The sequence below is a fragment of the Gossypium hirsutum genome, chromosome D05 (genome assembly GCF_007990345.1).
Source record: "Gossypium hirsutum isolate 1008001.06 chromosome D05, Gossypium_hirsutum_v2.1, whole genome shotgun sequence".
Taxonomy (NCBI): Eukaryota; Viridiplantae; Streptophyta; class Magnoliopsida; order Malvales; family Malvaceae; genus Gossypium; species Gossypium hirsutum.
Window position 1 is genome coordinate 44277618 of NC_053441.1, and position 18710 is coordinate 44296327.

The 18710-nt window shown below is 35.7% G+C and overlaps 1 pseudogene; it reads right to left on the bottom strand.

Moving 5' to 3' along the window:
• LOC121217179 (uncharacterized) overlaps positions 1–18710 on the bottom strand; it is a 102383-nt pseudogene that overhangs the window by 83077 nt on the left and 596 nt on the right.

Sequence of the window (18710 nt, forward strand, 5' to 3'; positions counted from 1 at the left end):
CTAAATCAAAGCTTAAAACTTTCACACATTCATATTCACATATAATAGTCATAAAATATGACGGCTAATTATTTTTATGACTTGATTTTGTGGTCCCGAAACCACTTTTCGACTAGGGTCAAATTAGGGGTGTCACATACTCACCATTATCTTTCAGAAGAAGTAATCTCGTGTTAGGGCATTCCCCACTATAATGACCACGCCCTTTGCACTTAAAGCACTCAATCTCACGAGTCCTCTTCGCACTCGAATCTCCTAAATTGGGCTGCTTAGAAGGTGTTTGTGTTTTAACAGGAGCCCCTTTTTCCAATCTGATTGCTTGCTTCCATTACTCAAAGAAGACTTGTTAGTAACGAAAGGTGATTTTGAGCTCTTAAAATCAAATTTGGAATTGTTACCTCGGTAATATTGCGAAGTCGAGAAGGAACCAAACCTTTGTTCCTTTAGTTGTTGCTCGATCTCAATGGCTTTATGAACTGCTTCTTCCAAATCAATGTAAGTTTGTAGCCTCAATGTATTAGCTATCGGCCTGTTCAAACCATCAATAAATCGAACCATAGTTGTTTCTTCATCCTCCTCCACATTAGCTCTCTGAATGAGCATCTCCATCTCTTTAAAATATTCATCCACTGTCCTACTACCTTGGATAAGTCTTCTCAGCTTTGTTTTAATTTCTCTATAGTAGTGAGGTGGAATAAACCTTTTATGCATAATCTGTTTCAACTCATCCCATGTCGAAATCTCACCTTCATAATTCTGATGGCGGTTTACCCCAAGTTGAGTCCACCAACTTAATGCATAATCAGAAAATTCCAGTGTTGCTAACGCTACCTTTTCATCATCCGAACATTTATAATACCGAAACATAAGTTCAATCTTAGATTCCCATTCACAATAAGCGTCAGGATCATTCTTACCACGAAATTGGGGAATTGTGAATTTCGGTTTTGCCAAAGAAGGTTGCCCACAATCATGAAAATCATCATCCATTCTAGTGACACGTCGAGGGCCGCGCCTCTGGGGTTGGTTATCCCTATCTTCTTTGATTGGATCTCGATATTGAGGTTCTTGATTCAATCGCACCTCATTGATGGTAGCAGTCAAAGCTCGAAGAGCAGCAGCCTGTTCATCCAACTGTTGTTGGAATTTTTTAAATATGTCACTATTATTATCACCTGTAGACATTTTTTTTAAAACCTGCAAAACACTCAACACTCAAAAATAAAAGTTATCAAACCTCACCGTTAATCACTCAAAAAGAAAAAATCAAATTCTCAATGAGGTCAAATTCAATATTGTGAGTTCTTTATCAGAGTTTATATCAACCAATTAGAGAGTGTGAACCAAACTACCAAAGAATCCTAATTTGCACTAGGATGCCAAAAACTGACGAGACACCAATTGATTCGTGTTGCACCGAGGAAGAAGTTGTGCACACGTGTAAATCCTACTAACACAAGAAACAAGAAGGTGTTAGATAACGTAACGGAAGAATAAAAGCAAACAAATGAAAACCTACAGCTAAGAATCAATAAAAATTGCTAAAACCAGAAAACCTGAAAAACTGCGGAGTAACTTGACAACTTCGTTCGAGGTGTTCCTGATCTCAAAAAATCATGAAATTAAATCTATAATGTCCTTAAATATTTAATTTTTGATCTGGAAAGTTTGGGAACCAAATTCAACCCACTGAATCTTTTTTTTTAAATTTTATTGAATTTCATCTTTTTTGATTTTTTGACTTTTTTGACTGATTTTTTTGCAGGATTAATTTTTTTATATTCAATCACAGTTCCACAAATATGTATGTAAAATTTCAGATCAATTGGACAACGTTTACTCTCTTAAATGAATTTTTTTTGAATAACTTTTTTGGGTAAAACTACTGTTTTTGCTTTAAAAAAATTGAGATCAGTTTAGAAATCAACCAAGAACACCCAAAACGCCCAAAATCTGATACCAAATGATATGGGGTTGCGCGCGGACCAAGATCGAGTTGCCAAGTCACGGGAAACTCCTACGAAAGCTCTAAACGAACAGATCTGAAAATTAAAACAAAGAACAAGATTAAAAGCAAATCTGAATTGAATTGAAATTCCCCAAATTCAATTAAATGAGCAGCAAGAAACAAAGAAATAGAATAAGCGAATCAAACGGAAGTGAAAGTATGGAAAGGATGCGAATCTGCCAAGGGATTGATTCAGCCAAGAATGCCTAATTTCCAGCAATCAATTGATCCCCAAATTGAAAGAGATCCAATCGGCCAAACCCTAGGAATTGGGGATTTTTGGGTTCGAATGGGTGTTGCCAATAGGAGAACAACTTAAACGATGAGATCTTGAGTTTAATCAATGCTGGAAAACAAACAAGAACAGCAAAATATTAGATGAGAAATCGGCACAAGTATAAGCAAAGAAAAGTAAAGAAAGAAATCGAAAACAGCAAGAATTAAAGGATAAGTCCTAAAAATCCTTGAAATCTCGAAAGATTTCACAAATCTCTTCAAACGGCTCTAATCTCCCCTCCAAAGAATATCGATGGCAAGAAGAAGGTTGAAGATGGCTCCCACAATCAAAAGGTTGTTAAAACAACTTCTAAAGAAAACTCAAGAGAGAATTCTTGGAGAAAACCCCAAAGAAAATTCTGCACTCAACAAATCTAAAATTTGATAGAAAAAATAATAATAAGATGTGTTTACAAAGGGTGGCTGGCCAATGCTTATATAGGCCTCCAACAAATCCTAATATCACAAGTAACTAATAAAAAATTAAACCTAATTAATAAAATAACAAGGTAAATTCAGCCATGCACTTATATGGGCTGTTTTGGGTTGAATTTTACATGTAATGCTCCTAAAGATTAAAAAATTAAATTAAACAAGTAAGATGTTTACAAATTGGGCCCTTTGACATTTTGGCCTGATTTTCAACTAAGTATGAAGAAATTTCTTGATTGGGTTGGATTTTGGTTATTGGGCCTCGCCTTCAAGAATTTGGGCTCGTGATCCATCTCCTACCAAAATTGGGTCGTTGACGCTCATAATGGAGATCCAATGCGTTTTGGCTGCAGGATTTGGTTTCTTGGACCAAGATTTCCAAGATTTGAAATCTTGATTTTCTTGATTCTTGAAATCTCTTCGAACAGCAAAATTGGGCCAAGATTCGGTTTCTTGATTTTCTTGAAAACAAGAAAGTGAATCTTGATTTTCTTGTTCTCTCGTGTATGCATCTAAGGCCTTGCTAACTAGCTCTTGAATGGTCCCATTTAGTTTGTACCATATTTGTCGGGCCTTTGATCTCGTTATTGGGCCTTGTGGCAATTTGAGCCCATCACGTTCTTGAACTTGGATTGGGCTTTTATGACTCGTATCATTGATGCTCTAACGGAGATCCAATGCGTGTTGGCTGCAAGATTTGGTTTCTTGGACCAAGATTTCCAAGATTTGAAATCTTGATTTTCTTGATTCTTGAAATCTCTTCGAACATCATAATTGGGCCAAGATTCGGTTTCTTGAATTTCTTGAAAACAAGAAAGTGAATCTTGATTTTCTTGTTCTCTCGTGTATGCATCTAAGGCCATGCTAACAAACTCTTGAATGGTCCCATTTAGTTTGGACCGCATTTGTCGGGCCTTTGATCTCGTTATTGGGCCTTGTGGCAACTTGAGCCCATCACTTTCTTGAATTTGGGTTGGGCCTTTATGACTCATATCATATGGTTTAAGGTGACAGTTGGGAATAGGTTGATAGACCTCAACCCGTTACTTAGCAAAGTAGGAACCAAAGGTATATTTAGATGGATGAACGCCACACTAGGGTTGGTGATAAGTTTAGAAACAAGTTCAAGATGACGCCACTACCTCGCTAGATAAGTCACTTGAGACTCGTACGAAATTGGAGAGGAAGTTAACCTCACAGAAACAAAGTTTCGTTAAACAAATTGGAAAAAGTTTAGCCAAAGTCCCTTTACAGAGGCTGATTTCACCTATTTATAGTGCTAAAATAGGGTAACCAAATAGCCACAAGCATTCATCTTAATGTGCTAATTAAAGGTTGAATTAAAGTCCAAGTCTCTTGGCATTCTTAAAACAAATAACTCCTTCATTGAATTCTCTTCAATTCAGCTGAATGAATGTCCATGAAGGCTTGAAAAATGACTCTTGAACTGTCCCTTGGCTAGCTGAATAGACATCAGCTCCTTAATGATGATTTGAATGCTTAATTTATTCTTTTGAAAGAACAAAAATAGCTAGTAGCTGAAAAGGGTTGCTACCAAAATTTAAAGAGTATATAATGCTCTTTAAAACTTCCTTAAATGATGTATTAAACCCCCTTTGTAACAGCTCCTGCTTTTGTATTCAAATAACACTTGAAAGGTCACTTCAATTAAGCTGTAACAGCTTTGAAATGTAACGGTTGTGTGCTAAAGAAACTCTTGCAATAAACACATTCAAATAACTAATTAAGCATATTAAACACTAATTAAACATATCAATAATAAATACTTAACTTAGGTAATAAACTAAACATATGCATTAACTATTCCAGCAACTAGTTAATTAAAGAAGCATAAATAAATAAACTTAAACTCATGCATCAATAAATAATCCTAGTAACTAGATTAATTAAGAGCAACACTTATTAAATAAAGTTCAACAAAAACACTTATTAATTAAACTAAGATGAGTTGAATAAATGTCCAACAACTCATTTATTAAACTAAGATGCTTAAATGCATTGTTTGAAATGCAAACTTAACTAACATGAAAGTTACATAATTAAACTAACATGACTTAATTTAACGATGTGAACTTAACTAACATGAAAGTTACATAATGCATGACTTTATTAAGTGCAGAACACATATTAATGATGTGCAAATGATACGAGTCATAAAGGCCCAATCCAAGTTCAAGAACGTGATGGGCTCAAATTGCCACAAGGCCCAATAACGAGATCAAAGGCCCGACAAATGCGGTCCAAACTAAATGGGACCATTCAAGAGCTTGTTAGCAAGGCCTTAGATGCATACACGAGAGAACAAGAAAATCAAGATTCACTTTCTTGTTTTCAAGAAAATCAAGAAACTGAATCTTGGCCCAATTTTGCTGTTCGAAGAGATTTCAAGAATCAAGAAAATCAAGATTTCAAATCTTGGAAATCTTTGTCCAAGAAACCAAATCTTGCAGCCAAAACGCATTGGATCTCCATTACGAGTGTCAACGACCTAATTTTGGTAGGAGATGGATCACGAGCCCAAATTCTTGAAGGCGAGGCCCAATAACCAAAATTTAGCCCAATCAAGAAATTTCTTCATACTTAGTTGAAAATCAGGCCAAAATGTCAAAGGGCCCAATTTGTAAACATCTTACTTGTTTAATTTAATTTTTTAATCTTTAGGAGCATTACATGTAAAATTCGGCCCAAAACAGCCCATATAAGTGCATGGCCGAATTTACCTTGTTAGTTTATTAATTAGGTTTAATTTTTATTAGTTACTTGTGAGATTAGGATTTGTTGGAGGCCTATATAAGCATTGGCCAGCCACCCTTTGTAAACACAACATCTTATTATTATTTTCTATCAAATTTTAGATTTGTTGAGTGCAGAATTTTCTTTGGGGTTTTCTCCAAGAATTCTCTCTTGAGTTTTCTTTAGAAGTTGTTTTAACAATCTTTGGATTGTGGGAGCCATCTTCAACCTTCTTCTTGCCACCGATATTCATTGGAGGGGAGATTAGAGCCGTTTGAAGAGATTTGTGAAATCTTTCGGGATTTCAAGGATCTTTAGGACTTCAATTTACTTTCTTGCTGTTCATTCTTTTCTTTTAAATTCTGTTTATGCCGATTCTTTTGATCTAACTTGTTTATTCTTCTTGTGAATTTCCAGCCATCTTTATTTCTCAAAAAGATCGATCGGTACTCATTCTTGGTAGCCAAATTCGACTAAACTTATCTTTTCCAATTAATCTTGTCGAATTCTTCTTGTCAAAACTGACTGTTTTAGGTTGCTGGAATTTTGGGAAAAATCAAGTTGCTGGAATTTGGGGCTTTATTCATCGGTTTAGTTCTTAGACAGATTTGGCTTGTTGAAAATCAATCTTGGAGATTGATTTCGTGTTTTTGCATTCTGAAAACATCTATTCATAAGATCTTTGATTCTTGGCTGTTCTTGATTGTTTTGGGGATCTTAATTTCCAGATCTGATTTGTTTTTAATCTTATTCTTTGTTTTGATTTCAGATCTGTTCGATTAGAGCTTTCGTAGGAGTTTCTCGTGACTTGGCAACTCGATCTTGGTCCGCGCGCAACCCCATATCAGCAAACTATGACATAATTAAAAACACAAACCAAAATAACTAAAATAACTAAAAATTGATGAATCAAAGTCCTTATTTTCTAGAAGCCAAATTGACAAACTAAAATTAAAAGCTTCATTTTGCACTTGGGCCCCTCGAGTTTGGGCCAATCTCGGTGATACGAGTCTCAAAGGCCCAACCCAAGAACGTGATGGGCTCAAATTGCCACAAGGCCCAATAACAAGATCAAAGGCCAGAAAAATGTGGTCCAAACTAAATGGGACCATTCAAGAGTTTGTTAGCAAGGCCTTAGACGCATACACAAGAGAACAATAGAATCAAGATTCACTTTCTTGTTTTCAAGAAAATCAAGAAACCGAATCTTGGCCCAATTTTCCTGTTTGAAGAGATTTCAAGAATCAAGAAAATCAAGATTTCAAATCTTGAAAATCTTGGTCCAAGAAACCAAATCTTGCAGCCAAAACGCATTGGATCTCCGTTATGAGCGTCAACGACACAATTTCGGAAGGAGATGGATCACGAGCCCAAATTCTTGAAGGCGAGGCCCAATAACCAAATTCCAGCCCAATCAAGAAATTCCTTCATACTTAGTTGAAAATCAGGCCAAAATGTCAAAGGGCCCAATTTGTAAACATTTTACTTGTTTAATTTAATTTTTTAAACTTTAGGAACATTACATGTAAAATTCAGTCCAAAACAGCCCATATGAGTGCATGGCCGAATTTTCCCTTTTTATTTTGTTAATTAGGTTTAATTTTTATTAGTTACTTGTGAGATTAGGATTAGTTGAGGCCTATTTAAAGGCATTGCCGGCCACCCCTTGTACAACACACTTAGAATTATTTTTAAATTTCAGATTTGTTGAGAGCAAAATTTTCTTTGAGTTTTCTCCAAGATTTCTCTCTTGAGTTTTCTTTAAAAGTTGTTTTAACAATCTTTTGATTGTGGGAGCCATCTTCAACCTTCTTCTTGCCATCGATATTCTTTGGAGGGGAGATTAGAGCCGTTTGAAGAGATTTGTGAAGTCTTTCGGGATTTCAAGGATCTTTAGGACTTATCTTTTATATCTTGCTGTTTTGTTTTCTTTAATTAATTTCTCTTGTGTCGATTCTTTATCTCATTTGTTTGCTGTTCTTCTTGTGTTTTTCCAGCCATATTCAACTCAAAGAATCGATTTAAATCATCATTCATTGGCAGCAAGGAGTCGTTCTCAAAAACCCCAAAATTTAGGGTTTGGCCGATTGGGTCATAATCTGTTTGGAGTTCTTTTGGTTGCTGAAATTTGGGCAATTCATCTTGGGTGTTCAATTGGACCGAATCGCATTTTAAATTCACTTCTTGAATCGTTCAATTTCATCAATTTCTTTCTTTTCTTTTTGTCGCCCCAAATTCCTATTCTTCCATTAAAAATCTGATTGTTTAATTTACTTACTGTTTTGGTGTTCTTGGGCAGATTCAGCTTGTGGGATTTCACTATTGGAGTTCGATTTCATCTTCTTGAACTTCGAAGACATCTATTCATTCGTTCTTTGTTCCTTGCTGCTCATTTAATTGAATTTGGGAATTTAATTATAGATCTGATTTGTTTTAATTAGATTCTTTGTTTTTATTTTTAGATCTATTCATCTAGAGCCTCGTAGGAGTTTCCTCGTGACTTGGCAACTCGATCTTTGATGCGACCTCGGTTTAGTAGTTGAACCCGAGTCATTTAGTTCCCGATCGTAAACGAAGAAGTATATTAGTCAAGAAGAAGAAAGAATATATTTGTGTTCAAAGAAGTAAAATAAGTTCGATCAAAGTAAGATGTGGATTTGGCTTAAGTCAAAATTGATGCGATCCCGGTCGCATCATGTTACGACACAACTCGACGCTACCGAGATTGGTCCAAACTCGAGGGGCCCAAGTGCAAAATGAAGTTTTTAATTTTAGTTTGTCAATTTGGCTGCTGGAAAATAAGGACTATGATTCATTAATTTTTAGTTATTTTAGTTTGTGTTTTTAATTATGTCATAGTTTGCACATCATTAATATGTGTTCTGCATTTAATAAAGTCATGCATTATGTAACTTTCATGTTAGTTAAGTTTGCATCATTAAATTAAGTCAAGTTAGTTTAATTATGTAACTTTCATGTTAGTTAAATTTGCATTTCAAAACCATGCATTTAAGCATCTTAGTTTAATAAATGAGTTGCTGGACATTTATTCAACTCATCTTAGTTTTAATTAATAAGTGTTTTTTTGCTGAACTTTATTTAATAAGTGTTGTTCTTAATTGATCTAGTTCCTAGGATTATTTATTGATGCATAAATTAAGTTTTTTAAATTATGCTTCTTTAATTAAACTAGTTGCTGGAATAATTATTGTATATATGTTTTAGTTCATTTATTTAAGTAAGTTTAATGTTTGTTATGATTAATAAGTGTTTTCATTTGTTTAATAAACTCATTTTAATGTGTTTATTGCAGGTGACTTTTTAGCTTATAGTGGTTACAATTCAAGGCTGTTACACATTTAATTAAGTGGCTGTTCAAGTTCTTTTGAGTTACAATTAAAGGGGCTGTTAAAAAAGAAGCTTAAAGATCATTAAAAGGAGTTTTTAAAGAGCATTTTATGCCCTTTAAAATTCAGCAGCAACTCTTCCACTTCCAGCCATTTTTGGAGCTTTCAAGAGAAATTATTCAAGCCTTTGAATGTCATTAAGAAGCTGGTTAAGAGATGGTGTCTATTCAACTAGCCAAGGACAACTCAAGAGTCATTTTCTAAGCCATTAAAGACATTCAAATCAGCTGAATTAAAGTGATTTTATTGAAGGAGTTATTTGGTTCAAAGAATAAGAAAAGACATCAGTTTTTTTATGGCACACTAAGTGGATGTTTTTGACCATTCGGTTACCTTGTTTTAGCATTATAAATAGATGTAATCAGCCATAGAGAGAGAACTTTTTGCTGAATATAGATGAAATATTTGAATTGTGAGTTATCCAATTCTCTTTGTTCTTACGGAATTGATTTGACTTATCAAGCTTAGCTTGTGGCGTCTATCCATTTCTTGTTTTCGAACTTATCACTTTCATAGTGTGGCGTTCATCATATACCAAGGTTCCTATCATTCTTGATAGTGGGTCTAGGCCTTTTCTTTGTTGTTTTTCCTATACTGTCATTCACCTAAGAGCTACTTTGAGTCTCGGGTCAACAACTTCTATTGTTGGTTCATTCTCTGCCCTTAGCCAAATTTTCCCCTTCGTTGTTAAACCCATTTCCCTTTTAAACGTTTGTTTGTAGCCTTTCTTCTATCTTGGAACAAACTTAGCCTTACTCAAATTCACGATCGAGCAAACACTACCGACTCGAATCAATCACAAAACGAGTTCGTATCAAATTGGTATCAGAGCTAGCAAATTTGGAGTAAGAATCGACGTTGTCGGCATTACGGTATAGTAGTTTCTCGAAAAAAAACTCGAAAAAAAAATTCAAAAAAAATTCGAAAAAGAAAACTAGTTTCCATTCAAACTTAAAAGATTGGATATCAAGTTGTAAAAAAAAATTTGAAAAAAAATTGTGAAAAAAAAATTGTGAAAAAAAAAGAGAGCTAGTTTTGAAATTTAGTTTTTGTTTGCTGCCCAAATTTTAGTCATTATTACCTTCTACTATTTCGCCACACCCAACCTTTTCATTTCTTTGTTTCAAGCCTACCTTCCTTTGTCCTACAATATTCTTACCAAGCCTAAACATCAAGGTTGTAAGCCGACCCACAACAACTGCTTTTTAAGTTTAAATAATTCCTAAGAACTTAGAGAGGAGGAGTGAGTGGAAAGAGGCAAGAGAGTGGTGAGTTTATTCGAGAGTATAAAAGCCAAGTGTGTGAGATTTTCTTTGTTGTGAGTTCTTTAAAAAATGTCACGAAGTCTAGAAAAAAATTCAGACAAGGGAGTTGGATTTCGACCTGTAAGAATTGTTGGAGGAAGTGTGCCAGATTTTACACTCCAAGCCTTTACGCATGAAATGGAGCATCTATTTGATCGAAAACTCAAACCCATTGGATCGTGTCGAAGAGGGGAGTCATCGAGCAAGAACCCAACGGGAGAAAATTTATCCAAATGAAAGGACGAAAATGAGATCATCAAGGAGACAAACATTCGACGAATATGTGAAAAGAGACCTTTATCCAGATTCCTATTCTTCAAGGAATTTAGGCCGAAATAAATCCAGCTATGAGTTTGAAGCCTATCAAGGTAACGAACGAGAAAGTACAAGTCATTCTTCGTATGCAACAAAGTATTCATCTACGAAAAAATCCTTACGAAGAAGTGAATGTGTCTCGTATAAGAACTCATCCATGGAGGTTTATTCACGAAGAGTTGATCGTGACTCTTATGAAGATTCTTCCACTTCTTTCCAACGAAAAGTCTATTGTTCTGATTCTTTTGTATTATCACCATTTTGTAATAAAGTTGAGAGAAGAAAAAGAGTGACGAGAGAAAAAGAAACCGAAAAAGAAACAAAAATTGAAAAAGAGAAAAAGATTGGAGAAAGAAAAGAAAGAGTGCGAGAAACAAGTGTTGTTGAAAATGAAAGAGAATTGATGAGTGAAAGTGAGTTTTCAACAAACAAAGAGATTGTGGAAAAAGAAAGAGAAGTTGAAAAAGAAACGAGTGGAAAAGATGAAAGTCAACAAGAAAAAGCGAGGAATGTTTTTACTAACCAATCTGCAAGTTGTCCTCGTATTGTTTCTTCTTTCCAGGTTTCTAGAGATTCAAATGACAAGTTTCAACTTCATTACCTTCCTGATGAGAGACGATTCCATTTGATCGAAAAAGGTAAGGTTCAAGCGCTTAAAGGTAAGCAAGGTAAGGAGTTTTTAGTCAATGAATCATGGCAATCAGGTTTGAAAGTTGTTGATAAAATTTCTGATAACTTAGTTTTAAAAAGATATCTTTATTTTGATTTGGTTAATTGTTACTCGCTATTTGTGGTTGATAAATTCGTTTTAAGTGGAGGCATGAAGAGTTGTTCACTCAATAAGTTTTGTGTTGAAAAATCTTTTGATGTTGTTCGATTAAATCCACAAATACAAAAATCTGATCATGTTTGATAAAGAGTTTTTATGTGAAACTCTCAATCTATTTGATCGTGATGGTAATGAAAATTTTTTAACTCTTAGTGTGAAATCTTCGTATATTTGCATGAGATTTGAGAGATTTGATTGTTTGAATTTATTTTTCCCTACATCTTTTTTTTTGGCATGTGTGATGTCTTGGTGAAAGTGAAGTTTTTGTTACGTTACGGAACAACCGATCAAAACCATGTTTTTAAACCCGGAGCCTGTATTCCTAAGTTAACGTCAAGCGAAGGTGAGTATCAAAATTGTATTTTGAATCAATGTGTTGACCTCTTCTCTTTGCTTCAAGTTTTATCTTTATTTAGTTCGAAAACCAAACATGTGAATTTCGTTGGCTTGCCAAGTCAAAATCAAATTTTTGATTCTGGAGGTTGTTGTATATTGTTGCTTAATGGATTCAAACATGTGTTGCATGATTTTAACTTTAATGTGCTTCAAGTTCTTCATAAGTTACTAGCCATAAATTTTTCTGGTCAAATTGAAATGGTGAACAAAAATTTTGTCTTTGATCCCGGTGAATGCTGTTCCATATCATTGTTCAAGGGATTTGGACCATGGAATTCTAATTTTCAAAACTATAATCTTCAAATACCTTGTGAATCAGGTTTGTTTCCATCGAAGAAAAAGGTAAAACCAATTTCTATTTTTGATCCCGGTATTGATTCATGTGTTGTTCTTTTGAGTTTATTTGTTCAAGTTGTGACTAAAATCCTGGAAAGTTCTTTTGTGTTTAACCTTCATTGTGTCACTAATTTGTTTTATTGTTTTGTAGGTGACGATGTTAGGTGGTACCCTCCTAAAGAGGGATGGCATGCAAATGACCTTCTTTCTAGCCGAGCCATTTGTGGTTCTCAGAATTTTGAAAATAATTCTGTTCGGATCATGAACAAAGGGGGTCATGATCTTGAAAACTTTTTCTCGAGCAAGTGGCCCGATTTGAGGACAAATCGTTTTCAAGAGGGAGGGTGTGATGCGATCTCGGTCGCATCATGTTACGACACAACTCGATGCTACCGAGATTGGTCCAAACTCGAGAGGCCCAAGTGCAAAATGAAGTTTTTAATTTTAGTTTGTCAATTTGGCTGCTGGAAAATAAGGACTATGATTCATTAATTTTTAGTTATTTTAGTTTGTGTTTTTAATTATGTCATAGTTTGCACATCATTAATATGTGTTCTGCATTTAATAAAGTCATGCATTATGTAACTTTCATGTTAGTTAAGTTTGCATCATTAAATTAAGTCAAGTTAGTTTAATTATGTAACTTTCATGTTAGTTAAGTTTGCATCATTAAATTAAGTCAAGTTAGTTTAATTATGTAACTTTCATGTTAGTTAAATTTGCATTTCAAAACCATGCATTTAAGCATCTTAGTTTAATAAATGAGTTGCTGGACATTTATTCAACTCATCTTAGTTTTAATTAATAAGTGTTTTTTTGCTGAACTTTATTTAATAAGTGTTGTTCTTAATTGATCTAGTTCCTAGGATTATTTATTGATGCATAAATTAAGTTTTTTAAATTATGCTTCTTTAATTAAACTAGTTGTTGGAATAATTATTGTATATATGTTTTAGTTCATTTATTTAAGTAAGTTTAATGTTTGTTATGATTAATAAGTGTTTTCATTTGTTTAATAAACTCATTTTAATGTGTTTATTGCAGGTGACTTTTTAGCTTATAGTGGTTACAATTCAAGGCTGTTACACATTTAATGAAGTGGCTGTTCAAGTTCTTTTGAGTTACAATTAAAGGGGCTGTTAAAAAAGGAGCTTAAAGATCATTAAAAGGAGTTTTTAAAGAGCATTTTATGCCCTTTAAAATTCAGCAGCAACTCTTCCACTTCCAGCCATTTTTGGAGCTTTCAAGAGAAATTATTCAAGCCTTTGAATGTCATTAAGGAGCTGGTTAAGAGATGGTGTCTATTCAACTAGCCAAGGACAACTCAAGAGTCATTTTCTAAGCCATTAAAGACATTCAAATCAGCTGAATTAAAGTGATTTTATGGAAGGAGTTATTTGGTTCAAAGAATAAGAAAAGACATCAGTTTTTTTATGGCACACTAAGTGGATGTTTTTGACCATTCGGTTACCTTGTTTTAGCATTATAAATAGATGTAATCAGCCATAGAGAGAGAACTTTTTGCTGAATATAGATGAAATATTTGAATTGTGAGTTATCCAATTCTCTTTGTTCTTACGGAATTGATTTGACTTATCAAGCTTAGCTTGTGGCGTCTATCCATTTCTTGTTTTCGAACTTATCACTTTCATAGTGTGGCGTTCATCATATACCAAGGTTCCTATCATTCTTGATAGTGGGTCTAGGCCTTTTCTTTGTTGTTTTTCCTATACTGTCATTCACCTAAGAGCTACTTTGAGTCTCGGGTCAACAACTTCTATTGTTGGTTCATTCTCTGCCCTTAGCCAAATTTTTCCCTTCGTTGTTAAACCCATTTCCCTTTTAAACGTTTGTTTGTAGCCTTTCTTCTATCTTGAAACAAACTTAGCCTTACTCAAATTCACGATCGAGCAAACACTAACGACTCGAATCAATCACAAAACGAGTTCGTATAAAAAATGGTATGATTAGTATGGCTGAATTCGGTTTAGGAATAAACAAGAAATGGTATTTGGTTTAGGTACGTTTTGGTATTTAGGAATCGGTACGAAATGGTATGGAAGTTGGTACGAAATGGTATGGTATTTGGTACGAATTGGTAATGGTTCAAAAAGGTCAAGAGTGAACCAACACTAAAGAAAAGTGTCGACCCGAAACTTATAGGACCAAATTGAGTTGGGAATGGTTGATAAGGACCTTGACCCGATACTTAGGAAAGTATGAACCAAAGGTATCAAAGGTGAACGCCACACTCGGGTTTAGGGAGTGATAAATTCGAAAGAAAGACTCGGAAAGACGCCACTAGAAGCTAGATAAGTCTTACGGGTCTCAAACAAAATTTGAGAGAAAATGCCTCACAAATTTGGCAGCAATTCGTTGCTTAAAATGTCAAAAGTCCTTTACAAAGTAAAATTTCAGCTATTTATAAACAACACCTAAGCTAGCCGAATGGTCACTTACATTCCTTAAAAATTAAGCAAATGAATCACTTAAATGAACTAGCTAGATTCGGCTGAACATGGAGCTCTATTAGACACCTTCTAGATGAAGCATTGGACTTGGAAAAACTTGGATGATGCATGGATAGCTAGGTTCAGCCAATGGGCATAAATTACCTCATTTATGTTGCAACTTTTGGCTGAAAAGTGACCAACAATTAAGAGGATAATGAGCAGCCAACTCAAGTGTGAAAGCTCAACATTGAAGAGTCATGGAGTGTGAACACATGGAACCGAAAAGCCAAGATGCATCCAGCAAATGTGAAAGGAATTAATGGGCAGCTTTGGAGTTGGAAACATTAGCTCCCTTCGCCGAATAGTCACCTAGGAATGTTGAATTCAGCTCACCAATTTGATGCATGTATCTCCAGGTGCAATGTATCTAACATGCATGCACCTTGCTAAAATGAATCTCCAAATTCGACTAACCTTGTTAAATGATCCCACACATTCGGCCAACCTATATAAATAAGAAGAACTAAAATTAATATGATATTTAGCTGAAAAAAATTAATATTAAAACCATGAAACATTAATTCGGTCAACTATATCACTAAAATCAGCTCATTAAATTCGGCAGCATTAAAGCAACTTTAAATCATGTAATAAAACTTGACATATTAAAAACATGCAACAAACATATTAATAAGCTGTAATAAACTAATTAAATCTACTTAAATAAATATTCAGCTATTAAATTAATGTCTAGTTGATATTGAGCTGAATTGAAAATGTTTGAGCTGAAGTTGAGCTAATTCGAGCTCATTGAGCTGAAATGGAAGTTAATTCAGCTCGTATTAAAGTGCACGGATTGCTTTTCGAGTTGGTCCAAGGTTCCTCGATGTGACCAACCAGGATCTCGCCCCAAATTTTGTCAACTAAAGCCGAAACAGCCTCCTTGAATTGTTTAGCTCGTGATCGGGTGATGGGACCTTGGGGCAACTCCAACGGCTCCTTGTTCGAGCTAGGTAGGACTTGAGGCATGGCCGTATCATCCTCCCCCTCTTCAAAGCGATTTGCCCTCAAATCGGAATCTACATCAAAAGGGGATAAGTCAAAGACATTAAAACTTGCGCTTATATTATACTCACCTGGTAGATCAAGTCGATAGGAGTTCTCGTTGATTCGCTCCAAAACTTGAAAAGGTCCGTCACCACGCGGTAGTAGCTTTGACCTTCGTTGGGTAGGAAAACGTTCCTTTCTCATGTGAACCCAAACCCAATCACCCGGTTCGAAGATAACTCTTTTACGACCCTTGTTCGCCTTCCGAGTATAACTTTCGGTTCTTGCTTCAATGTTGGCTCGAACTTCCGATGTAACTCCTTTACATATTCGGCCTTTTTTCCAGCATCTGCATGGATAAGTTGATCATTAGGCAAAGACACTAAATCTAAAGGAGTTAACGGGTTAAATCCATAAACGATTTCAAAAGGAGAGTGTTTGGTTGCCGAATGAACGGATCAGTTATACGCAAATTCAATATGCGGTGAACACTCTTCCCACGACTTGAGATTTTTCCGTATGATGGCTCGTAACAAAGTTGATAACACTCGGTTGACCACTTCCTTTTGGCCATCGGTTCGGGGGTGGCAGGTGGTTGAAAACAGTAACTTAGTTCCGAGCTTTCCCCACAACGACCTCCAAAAGTGACTCAAAAACTTGGCATCTCGATCAGAAACAATCGTCCTTGGGATGCCATGCAAGCGAACAATTTCCTTAAAGAAAAGATTAGCAATGTGAATGGCATCATCAGTTTTTGAAAACAAAATAAAATGAGACATTTTTGAGAAGTGATCAACAACAACAAAAATAGAATCCTTCCCCGTTTTGGTTCTTGGTAATCCAAGGACAAAATCCATGGAAATGTCTTCCCAAGGTGCATCGGGTATAGGGAGGGGCGTATACAACTCGTGCGGCTTAATCTTGGATTTGGCCTTCTTGCACGTCACACATCGCGCACATACTCGTTCAACGTCCCGTTTCATTTTCGGCCAATAAAAATGCTCTTGGAGGGTTGCTAAGGTTTTTCCAACGCCGAAATGGCCCATAAGACCTCCGCTATGCGCCTCATTTACTAACAACTCCCGTATCGAACCTTGCGGCACACATAATTTTCCTTCTTTAAAAAGAAAGCCATCGCACCTATAAAACTTGTCAACGGCCACAATCTCACAAGCAGTATAAATTTCACCAAAATCATTATCAGTAGCATACAAATCTTTCAGAAACACAAAACCAAGTAATTTGGAATCTAAATGCGACAAAAGGGTATACCTTCTTGAAAGAGCGTCAGCTACGATATTTTCCTTACCCTTTTTATATTTAATGACATAGGGAAATGACTCCAAATACTCTACCCACTTAGCATGGCGTTTGTTTAATTTGTGTTGTCCTTTAATGTGCTTTAACGCTTCATGGTCCGAATGGGTCACGAACTCCTTCGGCCACAAATAGTGTTGCCAAGTCTCGAGAGCGCGGATAAGTGCATACATCTCCTTGTCATAAACGGGGTAGTTTAACACAGCACCATTCAACTTTTCACTAAAGTAAGTAATCGGCCTCCCGTCTTGAGTTAACACGGCACCTATTCCAACACCTGAGGCATCACACTCAATTTCAAATGTTTTAGAAAAATCAGGCAATGCTAACAACGGAGCTTTAGTAAGACAATCTTTAATAATATTAAAAGAATTTTCTTGCTCTTCGCCCCAATGAAAAGTCGAATTCTTCTTGATAGTGCTTGTCAACGGTGTAGCTAACGTGCTAAAATTAGGCACAAAACGCCTATAGAAGCTTGCCAAGCCATGGAAACTTCGCACTTGACTTATGCTCGTCGGTCTCGGCCATTCCTGAATTGCTTTAATCTTTTCGCTATCTCCTTCGAGGCCCTCCGAGCTAACCACGAAACCTAAGAAAATCACTTTGTTAGAACAAAATGTACACTTATTAAGATTAGCATACAAAGTCTATTTTCTAAGTACTTCTAAAACAGTTCGCAAATGAATTACATGCTCATCCAACGACTTACTATATATGAGAATATCATCGAAGTACACAACACAAAACTTACCAATGAAATTTCGTAAAACATAGTTCATAAGTCTCATAAAAGTGCTAGGGGTGTTGGTTAAGCCGAATGGCATTACCAACCATTCATACAAACCATGTTTTGTTTTAAAAGTGATTTTCCACTCGTCACCTTCTCGCATACGAATCTGGTGGTATCCGCTTTTCAGATCAATTTTAGAGAACAACTTTGCACCACTTAACTCATAGAGCATGTCATCCAAGCGCAGTATGGGATGCCTATACTTAATAGTTATTTTATTTACGGCGCGATAATCGACACACATGCGCCACGTTCCGTCCTTCTTAGGCACCAACAAAACCGGTACGGCACATGGACTAAGACTTTCTCGAATGTAGCCCTTTTCCATGAGTTCATTAACTTGACGTTGAAGCTCTTTGGTCTCTTCGAGATTGGTTCGATATGCCGGTCGGTTTGGAATAACGGGTCTAGGCACAAAATTGATTTGGTGCTCGATCCCACGAAGTGGTGGCAAACCACTTGGCACTTCATCCGGAAAAACGTCTTTGAAATCCTGCAAAAGAGACAAAACAGAAGAAGGGGGATCTCCGGATAAGTCGTTAGTGTTAAACAAATTTTCCTTATACATAAGTACAAGGATCGGTTGTCTTGCCAAAAACGCTTTTCGAACATCACTTGGTTTTGCAAAGACATTCAATTTTTCATTCACTTTTTCTTTTTCATCTTTTTCTTTTCTCGCTCTCTTTTCATTCTCTTTTTTTGAATTTTCTTTCTTTTTTTCATTTTTCTTTTCTTTTGTATTTTCGCTCTTTTCTTTTTCTCTCATTTGATCTACGGAAGTTTTCAGCTTAAGTTGATCCTCATAGACTTGCTTTGGCGTCAATGAGGCTAAGGTTACATTTCTTCCCATATGTTTGAATGAATATCGATTTGAGTAACCATCGTGCATAACTCGACGATTGAATTGCCATGGACGGCCCAATAACAAGTGACCCGCGTGCATTGGAACAGCATCGCATAGCACTTCATCGGAATATTTTCCAATAGAAAATGAAACTAAAACTTGCTTTGTCACCTTTAACTCTCCTCCATCGTTGAGCCATTGA